Source organism: Neofelis nebulosa, chromosome 1 (assembly GCF_028018385.1).
Source record: "Neofelis nebulosa isolate mNeoNeb1 chromosome 1, mNeoNeb1.pri, whole genome shotgun sequence".
Classification (NCBI taxonomy): Eukaryota; Metazoa; Chordata; class Mammalia; order Carnivora; family Felidae; genus Neofelis; species Neofelis nebulosa.
The window spans coordinates 229,093,498-229,108,284 of record NC_080782.1 but is presented as its reverse complement, the minus strand read 5'-3'; the positions used below and the strand labels follow the sequence as shown (position 1 = coordinate 229,108,284).

Genomic DNA, 14,787 nt, shown 5'->3' with positions numbered 1-14,787 from the left:
TTACTGAAACACATTCACGAGCTCCCTAAGGGCTTCCAGAAGCATCAGCTAGGAAGCACTTAACCATTTTGAAAGTGTGTTGTCCAGGACAAAATGAAGAGCCCTGGAGAACATCTGTTGTAAAAAACAAAAAGGGGGGGAGGGACTTAAGGCCAGAAATATGATTTCCTAGAAGTGAAAGAATTCTATGAGGAGAAAAATGAGATGATCTCAAACAAACTAAGGGCTCAAAAGAGAGGGAAAAATTAAAGTGTGAAAGAAAAAGGAAAAGAAAAAGCAGAAACGGTATGAAGAAGGAGCCTATGTTGTGTCTTCCTTTGTACAGAAGCACAAAATTTTTTGTTTTGATGAAGAAGCAAATGAAAGGGACCCCTGGGTGACTCAGTAGGTTAAGCAACCAACTCCTGATTTCGGCCCAGGTCATGATCTCACGGTTCGCGAGATTGAGCCCTGCGTCAGGTTCCTTGTGATGACAGTGGAACCTGCTTGGGATTCTCTCTCTCTCTGCCCCTCTCCCACACATGCTGCATGCTCGCTCTCTCTCTCTCTCTCTCTCTCTCTCTCTCAACAAATAAAAACTTAAAAAAAAAAGAAGTGAAAGAAAGCAAACCAATACCCAACTGAACTGAATAATCCCTCTGTGAATAGGAAATGTTTTGTCAAGAACCAGAAATTTCTTTGGGTAACCAAAGGCATGCAAGACTACAAGTGGTGCAATTTACCCTCTCATCTCTCTTTCTGGGCTCAATCTCCTAGCTGCATTCAGGAAATCATTACTAAATGCAAGGAAATTAAAAGTGACCTAAAACAAGATTTGACGTATGTCACTGGATGCGTAAATATCAAAAACATAAACTCCCCAAAAAGGATGCATAAATAAAAGACTGAACACTGATAAGCAGGTAATAGAAAAATTAAGTGCCACCTCCCCTGTGAAGAGCAGCTCTCTTGGGGCTAGTGTTCCCAGGTCACAGCATTCATAACAGTCTCAAAGGGGAATGTGATCCTCCAAATTTAAGAGTTACTGTTGCAGATGAAACAAGAAAAACTCAGTTAAAGATACACGGGTTTGATTTGCTTTAAATCACTGGAATTAGTCCTCTTTTTTCATTTTGTTATTGTTGTTCTTTGTTGTTTAGCTTCAGTTAAAGGGAATTATAATAAAGACCATCCAGCTTAGTATGTAAAGAGAATTGGCCAATAAAGGGGGGGGGCCTTAAAAGCTGTAAACCAGTGGTAAAGGGTTTTACTTTTTTTAAAATGTTCATTTATTTTTGAGAGAGAGCACACACGGGCGCGTGTGCACGCGTACACACACGCACACACACATGTGAGTGGGGGAGGGACAGAGAGAAAGAGTAACAGAGGATCCTAAGCAGGCTCTGAGCTGACAGCAGCAAGCCAAATGTGGGGCTTGAACCCACCAACTGTGAGATCATGAACTGAGCTGAAGTCAGATGCTCAACGAACTGAGCCACCCAGGTGCCTCTGTAAAGGGTTTTCTATATAAGATTCTCTCCAATGTAGCTGTCTACCACTATATATCCTTTGGTTCTGTGGATGGGCAGATCACCAAGAAGAAGGTAAGAAGGTGAAAAAATCCTAGAGAGCAACCTGAACGTCTCATCAACCTCAAAATCGTGCCTAGAAATGAGCCCAGGGCCTTTGGATCTTGGCCAGGCACCAACTTCTCTCCCCCACCCTGTGAGAAGCCTCACAGGGAGGCTAAGACTTGTTTTTGGGTTTAGAGATGCCCTTGAACAGCAATACATGATATAAATATATGTATGTAAATATTATAGTGAGTATATAAATCTCTCTTGACTCCAAAAGCCAGTAGCAGCTGAACACTGAATTACAAAGGCATTCAACGATGGTTCAATGAACAGAATCTCCCCAGGTGCAGCTTTACTGTAGGGCAGGATATTGGAATTCGCAATGAAGTCTCCTTCCTTAAGAGAGAACCAAGTAATAAAAAAGTCCTCAAAGATCTTGAATAGTAAAGTGATAAAAGGACAAGAGGGAAAACCACCATGAAGAGGGGAAGAGAGAGATCACAAAATAATTGCATCTCACCCAAGAAACAGACAGAGCACATGGAAAGCGTATTTTAACTATGAAGAGCAAAAAGATATACAGCTTGAAATATGTTAATATAATTGCAGTCTAATCAGCCTATAAATGGTATTTTGGACTGCAGCAAAGTGTTGCCAAATGAGCATGCAGAAGGCAGGAGTGCAGAGCAGACCCTGGAGGCACACCCAGGGGGCACTGGAGGACATCAAGTAATACTCCATCCTGCCATGAACATTCAATGTTTTTCCTCTTAGTTGCCTACGTTTGGAATTAATTCAGAAATGCCATATGTGCAAAGAGTGCAAAGATAATAAGTGGTTCACTGTGCTAAAACGGGCTGCATAATCTTCTCTGCTGTAAGTTACTTATAAAACCTCAGTGAAACCCAGGACTATTCACACTGAGCTGCAGAGGATGAAAATCACAGTAAAAGGTTAAAGAATGATGTACTTGGTAAATCCGTAATTATACACATGACTTCAGGGGTAAAAGTGAGTCTTTTATGAAATGCATATTGAAAGATGAGGTCAATAGTTAAAAGCTGAGGCAATTTAAAAGCAGATCAGTGGTTGCTGGGCTGGAGGTGGGAGTGAGCAATGATGGCAAGTGGGCATATGAGGAACCTCTTGTGGTGAAAGTGTCCTAACACTGGATGTGGTAATGGCTGCACTACTATGTTTATTAAAAGTCATTGAAAAGTACACTTACAATGAGTAAATGTTATAGTATATAAGTTATACCTTAATGAAGCTATAACTATTTTTTCAAGTTGGCGTGTGTAAAAATTCAGCAATAATCCCATTCTATAAAAGAGTTGTACGTTTTGGTGATGAGTTACATTAAGAATGTTCTTTTTCCATTGTTGGGAATAGAAATCTCTATGACAGTTTAAAAAACAGTCTTAAATGTTTTTAAAAGTTACTGGAAATGGATTAATTTCATAACTAACAATGAAAATAGGAAGACAAACTGAGAAGAAACTGAAGCAAGACATTTCAGGAGCTTTCTCAACATTTACTACTCTTTTAGCAACCCACTCAAGCTTTAATATTGACAGATCACTAGGATTTGATAATTTCAGAAGGGAAGTATTTTTAAACTCCAATGGGTAAAGCAGATTACACAGAATGAATCATGAGCATTCTTACAAAAAAAAAAAAAAAGGATGCATGTGAATTTTATATACTCAAAACATTTTTTAACACCCTATAAAGCCAGATACAGCATCGTGGTTAAGAGTGTAGATCAGCCTAGATCACACATTAACCACATGGGTAGGCTACCTATCTCCCCACCGCACCCCCCCAATGCCATTCCTGCACCTATAAAATGGAGATCACAATGGTATCGATTACACACTTCTGTTGAAATGGGAAAAGGGAAATACTTCGTGAGGGCCTGGAATAAAGTAAGCATTCAAGAAATGCTAGCTGCTGCTCTATTCTTGTTGATGTTGTTATCCTGGGTTGGGTTTCATATACAGACAATTTTACTCTCTCAATTTTATTTTCTACAAAACCTCACACCCAGGGACATCTCCAGTCCTGTACCTTACTGGAAAGCCAATTACTCAGCAGTGCTCATGCCCACTGTTTCCAGCTGTTTTAACAGAAAATATCTTCCAAGCTTCGATTCATTACACAATGTGATATTGCTCATCTGCTGGCAATTCTGGTGCTACATCCCAGAATTAGTCTGACATACTTTCTTCAGCTGGTGTTAAGCCAAACTATAAGGCAAACAGGACAAATGAAAAGCCAGATGAACAGAATCCATTTACAGTGGGGTCATTTACAGTAAGATCCTTCCATATGAGAGAAGCATCAGAGATAGAAATATATACTAATTTAAATACACAGGGTAGGGGTGCCTGGATGGCTCAGTCAGTTAAGTGTCCAACTCTTGATATTGGCTCGGGTCATGATCTCACAGTTTGTAGGATCGAGCCCCATGTCAGGCTCTGCACAGACAGTATGGAGCCTGCCTGAAATTCTCTCTCTCTCTCTCTCTCTCTCTCTCTCTCTTTCTCTGTCCCTCTCTCTCTCTCTCTCAAAAGAAATAAACTTGTTAAAAAAGGAATTTTTGTTGTAGAATAAAATAATGATATTACTAAAAAGACAAAATGGCCCAACATGTCCATGCTACTCCTTTCATAGCACACCAATCCCAGAAAAGTCTTAAGAAATATGTAATTTTATTTTTCCAGAGCCACGGCATCAACCAATTTACAAAAATGAACTTTCTATTGGTTCTCTGTAGAGACACTCCATTTATTTCTAGAGATTTTTCCCTCCAATATTTGGAGCCATAACCCCAGAGATAGAGTTGAACTTCCCATTCAAAGAAGTCACTGTTGATGGGGTCACTGGGCATTGTGTGGCTATTTGAAATAGCCATATCTGCCTAAGTAGTATACAATCATAGCCAGCCAAGAGCTGAATTGAGTAGAGTACATCTGTTCAGTCTCTTAACCTCCTAGGCTGCATTATAAGAAAAACACTCCAATTCTGATTGCTAGGTGATTGCTGCACACCAGTTTACCCCATCCATTGTTCCCAGCAGCTGAGTCTGTGATACATAAGACTCTTGGCCATTAAATCCTGAGGCATGCTAGCCAGAAATTACCTCCAAAAGTTACCCTCCATTCCCTGCACATATTAAGAATTTCTCCATGTTCTTCTGGACACTTTCCATGTTGAGAATTTTCCCATGCATAGGAATTCTGCCTGACAACAGTTGGAGACCTAAAATCAACTCTCAGGAAGAGTTTTAATGACTTCCAATCATTCCCATGGAAGTCATTCAGAAAAACCATGAGGAAAATATTAAATCTGTGCAGCCTATTGAGGAGAACATACAGATAACTTCTAACAGCATGCATATGGACCCTGTGGCAGCCATGTGCATCAATCTCTCATCAGGATCAGCATTTCCACAGTAATTGCTCAGCCCTTTCTGAACCTCTTAACTTTCAATCATTCTCCATATAGGAAGTTACCCATCCTTCACACACAGGCAGCCCACTGGGGCTAGATTGCAGTGGGCACACATTTCGTACTAAGAGACTGGCTGCTTTCCAGAACATTGTGGATGGTGAGCATATCTTGCTATTTGATGTTAACATCGATGCTCAGGATATGCAAATACAACTGCTAAATAAGCTAAAATTAGTGTTTAATTCCATCTACCAAGTAACAGCCTGGATTTATCATCCTTAGGTCTTTGTATTAATGTTCCATTTGTACTGCTTAGTTGCCTGAGCAGTGCTTCCTCATCTTTAATGTGAATATGGATCATATGGGGATCTGGTTAAAATGCAGATTCTGATACAGTAGGTCTAGGGTGGGGCCTGAGAGTCTGCATTTCTATAAGCTTTCTGGTGGCATTACTGCCACTGTCCTCAGACCACTGCTGGTAGCAATGCTTTTAAGAATATGGGTGAAGCCTTTACCTGAGCATACAGCAGGGCTTTTTACAACTTGTTTCTGTTGTATAACTAGTTGTCCATTCCCATACTATTACTTTGAAAGTGCACACCAGTTCCCGTACTATTATTCTGAAAATACATTAAATGCCTACCTTTTTTAAAAGATAAGTCTTACCTTGAGTTATTTTCCTCCTAAGAGATTTTCTAAAAATAAAATGCTGATTTTATCCTACTACCTGCCAAGGTGAGTTTAGTTTATGGTCTTCCAAGTAGAGAAAAAGAAAGAGCAGAGCAATCTCTCCTAGTGGCACTCCCAGCCCTAAAGTCCTGTGATTGTACATATCAGAATTTGAGCCACAAATCAAAATCAAGAATCATATGTGGAGTTTAGGAAGCAAAACAAACGAGCAAAGGAGAAAATTTTGAAAGAAAGAAAGAAAGAAAGAAAGAAAGGCAAACCAAGAAGCAGACTCTTCAGTATAGAGAACAAACTGATGATTAATCAGAGCGGGGATATAGCGAATGGGTAAAAATAGGTGATGGGGATTAAGGAGTGTATTTGCTGCGATGAGCACCAGGTACTGTATAGTGTTGAATCACTCTATTGTACACCTGAAACTAATATTACACTCTATGTTAACTAACTGGAATTTAAATTAAAACTAAAAAAAAGTCATTTAATAAATATTAAGCATCTAATAAGGATAGCCAAGAATATAGAAGTCAATAAAGCATTGTCTTCTTTCCCTAGGATGTTTCTGTCTTACACAAGTGCACAAATGGTTACAACACAAAGCAGAAATGATCTGGCACAGAAAGAAAATGACCTGGGTTTTTTCCTCCGGGAAAGAATCATAAAGGATCATTGGTGATTGTGTTCCCATTGACCTAAGAAACCTAAGTTATCTGGTATTTATGGGAGAATACTAGACTTCTTTCATCAGAGAGGCTTTGGAAAATGTCTACAGTTTTTTTCCAAGAGGGTTCTATACAGTGAAGATGAATTCTGAGATACTCTTAACCTCCAATAACTGGTTGCATTAAACAACATATCAAGAGTCACTGCTCCATGTTTGCTTTTCAGTCTGACTTTAGAACATTACTACTCTCAGCCATGAGTCACAACACGAATAGAAGCTGTGCAGATGAGCCACTAAAGAGGAAAGCCTACTAGACAACTTGTGCAATTAAGCAACAAAGTTAGAGAGGAAATGGCTTAATAATTTCAAGACATTTCCTACATGAATGTACAGGGTGTCATTTGAAATGACAAGCAAGAGACCAAATCATAAGTAGAGTAGGATCTGAATTTTTTTTTAAAGAAAAGGAAATAAAGACAATATATTAATGAGTACCATCTTCTCAACGAGACTGTGAGCCATTTTACCTTAATATTTATTTTCTCATTTACTTCAAAATTCTTTACAATGATCTATATTAATCCTGTAATGGAAAAAGCCAATTAAGAGATAAATCTCCCATCTGTCCCTTTGTTTCTATGGCATGTTGTTTACAAGATAGTTCAGATTTAAAATGGGATATTTTAAGTTCCATTTAATTTCTGAAACTGCTTTCTTTCACATAATTTAGTCTCAAGGATTTAAACTAATCAGAAAAATCTGCTGTAACATACTGTCCTCGACCACCACAAACACCCTTGAACACTGTACGTTTGTATCTCTGCAATAATTGGGCCAGGTGCTATTCATGTGAATCTCTTATTGGCCTGTCACCAATTATTAAATCCATAGGACATATTGATTAGCTCTTTATTCACCGGATGGCTAACGCAATCTCAGGAAAATGTAGAGCAATTCTCCTGACTCAGACAGTGAAAATTTTCTAACAGAATATCTATTGTTTTCCCACAGGATAAAAGTTCTTTCAATAGAGGAAATGCTCTAAAATTGGCAGATGATTTTTTTTTAATTATCCTAGCATCTTTAATGAAGCAGGAGCCTGAGCTAGAAAACAGCACCATGATGAGCACCTTACAATCTGCAGTTTCCGCTGCCGAGAGCACCACCGTCGCTGATAGCAACACACAGCCACAGCCTGGGGTGACCACTGGGTTCCTAAATGGCCATGACCCGTACTTCACAGAACACTGGAAGCAATGTCTAATGCCAAATGTGTAGCACATGACAAACTGGTCAGTCACCCAGTCAGTTAGCTATTCAGTCATTTATTGAACAAGCATTTATCCGGTCAGGCCCTTGAGATTCAGAAGCCAAGAAGATACCTTCCCTAGCCGCATCCTGTAAATTCTAAAGGGGAAGAGAAGGCATAACAATTGTCAACAGGCCAGCACAATCAAGAATTGTAGGGCCATCTACAATGGACAGGAACAGAGCCCTCTCCCAAGGAGAGGAACTGTCAGTTCTACATGAGTTAAGTCAAGAAATGTGTTATAGATGAGGCTACCTTTGAAATGAATCTTGACAAACAAGAAGGTTCTTGCTTTGCAGATTCAGTGAGATAAGTATACATATAGCAACTACCCCAGAGCACCAGGCACGCAGGTGTTCAAGCACTGATAGTAATAATAATGGTAATATTACTATATTGATATAATGGGTCACTGATAAGATACCCTTAAGGAATAACTGGTATAACTGAAGAGAAGCAGGTGAAGAAAATAATATCTGGGTTACATCCACAACTGACTGACAATAAATGGAACAATAAAAATAGAGTCATTAGTAGTTTTAGTTACAGTACAGGCAATGGAAACAACGCAGAATGACTAACCCTATATTGACAAAATTATACAACTATAAATGTCCTGTACTTTTAAAAAAGCCTGGAATAAGACAGCAGAAAGGAGAAGGACTAATATTTATGGAGGACCTACCATAAGTCAAGCCAGGGCCTTTGCATACATATTATCTTAATTAATTATCCAACCAATATTGTGAGGTATGCACTATTATTGCCATTTTAAAGTAGAAACTAAGAGGCCATGGGTGGCTCAGGCATTTAAGCATCCAACTCTTGATCTCGGCTCAGGTCATGATCTGACCATATCGGGCTCTACTCTGACGGCATAGAGCCTGCTTGGGATTGTGTCTCTCCTTTCTCTCTGCCTCTCTTCCACTTGTGTTCTCTCTCTCCTTCTTTCTCAAAATAAATAAATAATCTTTAAAAAAATTTTAAGGAGGAAACTGAGATTCAGAGAATTCAATTGACTTGCAAAAGGCCAAACAGCCAATGACTGAAAAAGTCAGAATCTGATCTCCTAAGTATCTTATCTTAAATTCCATGCTGTTCTCATTATACTATGAAACATTTTCATGTGAGAAGTCACAATTAAAAAGATAATTTAAAAAAAATTCCTTCAACACATTTAAAATAGGATTTATTTTTCAAAAACAATTCACCCTCAGCTTTTCAGGTATAATAAATACTGATACTTGAATACCTACCACAGTGTTGAGGTTTGTCATGTGGATTATTTCATTTAATCCTCGAGATACCTAATAAAGCAGGTATTATTATTATTCCCATTGCACAGACAAGAACTGGAATTAAATTAAAGTTTAAAAAAAAAAGAAATGTCATTTAATAAATATTAAGCATCTAATAAGGATAGCCAAGAATATAGAAGTCAATAAAGCATTGTCTTCTTTCCCTAGGATGTTTCTGTCTTACACAAGTGCACGAATGGTTATAACACAAAGCAGAGACTTAACTCTCCCCAGTGGAAGAATAGATTCCAAGGGTTGAGGACAGACAATGAGGTGTTTGAAACTAGTCTATAAAAACAAGTGTTCTTCCTCCATATTATGTTACTTCACATACCTGTGCTTAAATTACAGCATACCTAAGCAGATTTCCTCATTACAAGTAAATTCAATGTACTGAATTTTTTTAGCTTCAGTGATCAATAAAGTGAGGAACTAAGTTGATTTTCCAGACCTGCACAAGAAACTAGATCCAATGAGATTTCTCAGACTGAAATCTGAGTGCAGGCCCCACTGACTCTAAAGTCCAAGTTCTTTGTATCACTCCAACATGCTCCTTAAGGGCACAGGAGACTCACAGGCCAAATCAGGGCTTTATGCTTTTGCAAAGCAGAAGTCACCTCTAGGAGATGATCCCAAGTCCATAGTCTTGTGAAAGTGCCCAAAGCACGTTCAGCATACCAGAGAGGAGGGCCAAGGAACACATCTTCAGTTCTAGAGTAGGACACAGGGGAACTTAGAATTCATTTATAGCAAATTCGTATTCAATTTACAGAAAACTGACTTTTGCTAAGACTAATGTAAGCCTGAAAAATATACATCACAGGAACCCATAATTAATTACATTATCAGATATGCTCAGCCGGAACAAAAGGACTTAACTCTTCTCTATTTGGGGGAATTAATATCTATGTAAGGACAGATGTAGCTTATAAATCCTAAATAGCAACAAAAGGTATATAACCTAAAATAGCACATACTATCCTGGACACCTTAATTCTCTAACTGAAGTACCATAATTACTCTTAAGCTCCTTTTTCTTTGAAAATGGCTAAGACTTTCCATCAATTCAGAGCTCTAACAAATCATGAAGATGGTTTAACATGTGCTCTGAGCTTTTGCAAAAAATTTTAATTTCACATTTTAAAGTGTAAACTAAATTACTTGTATCAACTGTGTTTTTATATCAATTGCAAACAAAACTAAAAGGTGTTCCATTCACTTTCACAACACAGATAACAGTCCAAATCATATAGTAAAAAAATCTGTCTCCCAAGAATGAAGGCTTTTAAATATGCTTGAAGAAGTTAATTAGAGCAGTCACAGAAGTTTTATTTTAAAAAGGGGGGGGGGGGGAGTCACTATTACCAACAGCTACAGAAAATATCATTTTCTAGTCCAATCAAATCCTATTACGTCCTAAATCCCTTCCTTTTCATCTGAAAACCTATGATCTTCACATTTTCTATGCTCATTCATTGCTCTAGCCAATGTCAGATGTGGTAGCAACGTGTACCACTTTTTTAATTGGTAAGGGCAAGCAATGTCCTAAGGTCTCTAAACTCAAGTTTGGACCATTTCATTCTTACTTCAGATTAGAATAAGGTATGAAAAACCAAAAGGAAAAACATCAAAGACCATCTTGTGGTATCTGACTGACAGATTCCAGTTGATCATATTACCATTTCCTGAATTCCAGTAAGCTCATTATACTAATTAACTAAAATAAATGGCTGCAATTATTATGACTCATTTACAAACATCTTTTGAGCTTTGTGTTTATAATAAACAAGGGGATTCAATGATCAAAAGATACAGAGAAGGGTGCCTGGGTAGCTCAATTGGTTGAGCGTCCGAGTCTAGATTTTGGCTCAGGTCACCATCCCAGGGTTGTGGGATCAAGCCCTGAGTCGGGCTCCACTGTGAGCATGGAGCTTGCTTAAGATTCACTCTCTTTCCCTCTGCCCCTCTCCCCCGCCCACATTCTCTCTCTCTAAAATAAAAAATAAAATAATAAAGGAAGCTCTTTCGGGAAAAAAAAAGATAGGAGACAACGTAGAAACTGATTAACTATTGACAGCTACTGGAATTTCCTGTACACAGCACTATAGTCAGAATGTTTGTGTCCCCCTCAAATTCATACATTGAGATCTAACGCCTAAGGGGATGGTGTTAGGAGGTGGGGCTTTTGGAAGGTGATTAGCACATGTGGGCAAACTTCTCAAGCATGGGATTAGTGCCCTTATAAAAGAGTCCCAAGAGCTCCTTAGCCTGTTCTGCCACTGCAGAGGACTGTCCTTTTGCAGAGGACACTGCAAAAGGCATGGTTTATGAACCAGGAAGTGGACTCTCACCAGACCAAGTCCACTGGCATCTGGACATTGGACTCCAGCCTCTAGAACTGTGAGAAATCAATTTATGTTGTATATAAGCCACCCAATCTGTATAGCATTTTTGTTACAGCCACCCAAACAGACTGAGACGGCAGTTATGAGGTCTGTTCTCACAGTTCATCATTCTAAATCTGCTTATGAGTACCCTGCTTTAGCTCAGTGATTCCTAGTGTTTTGTATAAGGAAGACAATAAGCTGTTTGCTCACTCTAGCAGGCTAGCAGTAGTGGATTTTACAAAGTGCATGACCTACGTGAAATGTCTGTAAGATAAAAATATAACATCCTTGACTGAGTTTCTCCTCTGCTACTAAAGTATGCTGCTATTTTGTATGGATCTTCAATATTGAGAAGGAGATACTATGGGGATGTGCATGCATATGTTTTCTACTTAAAGAGCAATCGAGTTTATCATTGCTATATTTCAGTGGGGAAGGGGAGGTCATTGGGAAATGCTTTATCTGTGATTTTTATAGTATAAATTGTCTGCTTAGACACTAGCTGTTCTAAGATTTGCTGTTGTTTACATTTCCAAGAAAGGATTCAGTAATCACAGATTTGGAAGATTTAACAGCTCAAGACAGCCAGATTAGCTGTTCCAAAAAAAGGAGTCAGGAGATACACAAGTGTATCTTTTGTAGCAAATCTTGTACCTTTTGGGTTTACTTTAATTACTTAAAAAGTAGTCACACTCCAAATGACCTCTGGGAAGAGATGCTTGGCGGGATGAGTGACTAACCCACAGAAAAATCCCAATATACAGAGCCTGGACTGGGGCAAGAGGAAAAGATCCTCACACCCTGCAAAAGCTCCCTTTAGATATGGAGAGAAGGAATATGATTACAACCTTCAGCTAGAAAATGCCCTCTTTCCTTCTTTGGGGGCCCTTAATCAAGGCCCAGTACATAATGCATCACTGAAATTAAGGCAAGGCAACCATTTCCTTGACCTCCTAACCTTGCTGGCAAAAGGGTCTGGTCACACCGTGAGCAGAGGTCCCCTGAAAGGTGTGAGAAGGAGAAGCAGAGTTCTGGCAGAGCTCTGAAAGGTGTGTGCAGCAACCTTTACTGAAGCTTCAATGCCCCTGAATAAAGAACAAAGGTGAAATGATTGGATAGGGTTTGCTCACAAACCGGTGGCTGTGAACCTCAACAGTCATCTGGTGAAAATGCAGCTTCTTGCAAAATGTTTTCTACATGGTACCACATTTCTAATATGTTGATTTCCTTATCTCGGCCTAAAAACGTCAAAAAAAAAAAAAGGCACTGTATAATGAACTCTTGGTTCGGGCTTAAAGCACACCCAAAGCCAAGAGAGCAAGGAGGCCAAGTGATGGGAGGAACAGGTGAGAACGGCATGTGGTCTATGCCCTCCAGTGCCCATCCTGGGTAACATATGTAACAGCAGGCAAGGGCTCTCACTGTTCATTTTCCCCTGTTCTGTTGTCAAACAACCCAGAGTCACCAGTTTCCATCCCGTGGGTATATCCGCAAGCTGACTGAGGCAATGAGAAAAGCCATCCCTGCTTACAATTCGCTTGTTCTATACTATGTCACTTCAAGCATTCAAGCTATTGAATTTTTAAACAATTATATTTCCTCAATACAAAAAAAAATACCTTTAAAAGCTTTTTAGTCATTGGGTTTTGCATATCATTTTTGGAGATGATACGAGGGCTGTTACACTATTAAAACAAACAAACAAACAAAAGAGGTGAGACTGTGAGCTGAAGGATGAGGTCCTGCTGACAGGACAGGACCTCAATGCCACAGTGGGCAGGGTACAATGGTGGTTGGCTTGGGGTTCCGCTCTACCATGGCAGAGCATCGTGCCACAGGAAGGCTTGGAGAAAACTGGTTCATTCTCAGAGGCTTATCAAGCCTTGGTCTCTGCCAAGACTGTCAAAGCATTCTACTCTAACAAACCTCTCATGGGGGGAGATTTCCCTTTGGAGCAGAAACGATTCTAAAGACTCCTGGGGTCCATGAGGAAGCATCTTTGTTCCTACTGGGAACCCAAGCAAAAAGTCTTTATATTCTTTCCACTCTATCTTCCAATTCGTCTGCAGCTTTTCACCACTCTTGCTATGAAGAGAACATGCCACAACAGAGGAAATGCTACAACAGCAAACTGAATCACACACACACACACACACACACACACACACACACACACAGACAAACAGCCGAATGCAACCATCAGCAGAATGACTGCAAGAAAAAAATACATAGAAAACTTTCAGATGATATTTCCTGGACAAATTACTCACTTGAAAATTCTTTCTCAGGGGCGCCTGGGTGGCTCAGTCCATTAAGCATCCTACTCTCGATTTTGGCTCAAGTCATGATCTCACGGTTCATGAGGTTGAGCCCTGAGTCGGGCTCTGCACTGACAGTGAGGAGCCTGCTTGGGTTTCTCTCTCTACTTCTCTCTCTGCCCCTTCCCCACTTAGGCTCTCGCATGCATGTGTTCTCTCTCTCTCTCTTTCTCAAAATAAATAAATAAAGAATAAAAAAAAAAAACAGGTAAGCTCTCATCTTGGGAAAATCCAATAGACAAAAATGCAGAACTACAAAATGGCTGAGTAACTCATTACAAAGGGAACCACTGAAAGGTTTCAAAGTTTAAATGTGAACCTTGCTATCTTATGTTGCTATAATTCACAAACCAGCAATGGACTTTTTGATCAATGACATTCAGGCAACACCCTCTTAGATCTAGAAGATTGAGAATTTCATCTCTCAGAATTCCTATCTACATTACACTTAGGGGAGACAAGTTTTATGAGACAAGCAGAATATTGGTGAATATAAATGAACAACTGGCAGATATTCCTTCTTTCCTAATGAATTTTATAATTTAGAGCATTTGAATGCCTCCCTAGGGGAGGAATTCTTTCATGACTAACACTCTTTCTAGTAATTGCATCTATTTTTAATTCATAAAATTTGAATGTGTGTTAGCCTTCAAGAACTTGTATGAATCTTCTATTTAATAAAGATTGACTTTTTATTTTTTTTAAAGATTAACCTTTTCACTTATGAATGTAGTTTGATTTTAATATGTACTCTGCATACAAATCACTCAAATTACACCTCAAAATAATTTTTAAAAATCACCTGGACAGGTCCACATTAAAAACTAAATTTCAGGGAAAGAAAGTGTGCTAAAAATTATAATCTTAAACAAAAGACATTCATAAACTCTGAATGACCAGCAAATCACACTATATATATATATATATATATATATATATATATATATATATATGTATATATATATATTCAGCTCACTATCAGGATTCTGTCAAACCTTTATAAAAGTCCACACAAGACTTCTCTTTAAGTTCACATGAGCAACTCACATTTATACGTCCCCTCATCCAAGTCAACTGGTGTCCATTCCATAGCTAAAGAAACACCCCTCCTC

General features: G+C 38.9%; 1 protein-coding gene across 6 annotated transcripts in view; it reads right to left on the bottom strand.

Moving 5' to 3' along the window:
• DCLK1 (doublecortin like kinase 1) overlaps positions 1 to 14,787 on the bottom strand; it is a 348,909-nt gene that overhangs the window by 308,015 nt on the left and 26,107 nt on the right. The window lies entirely within an intron of this gene.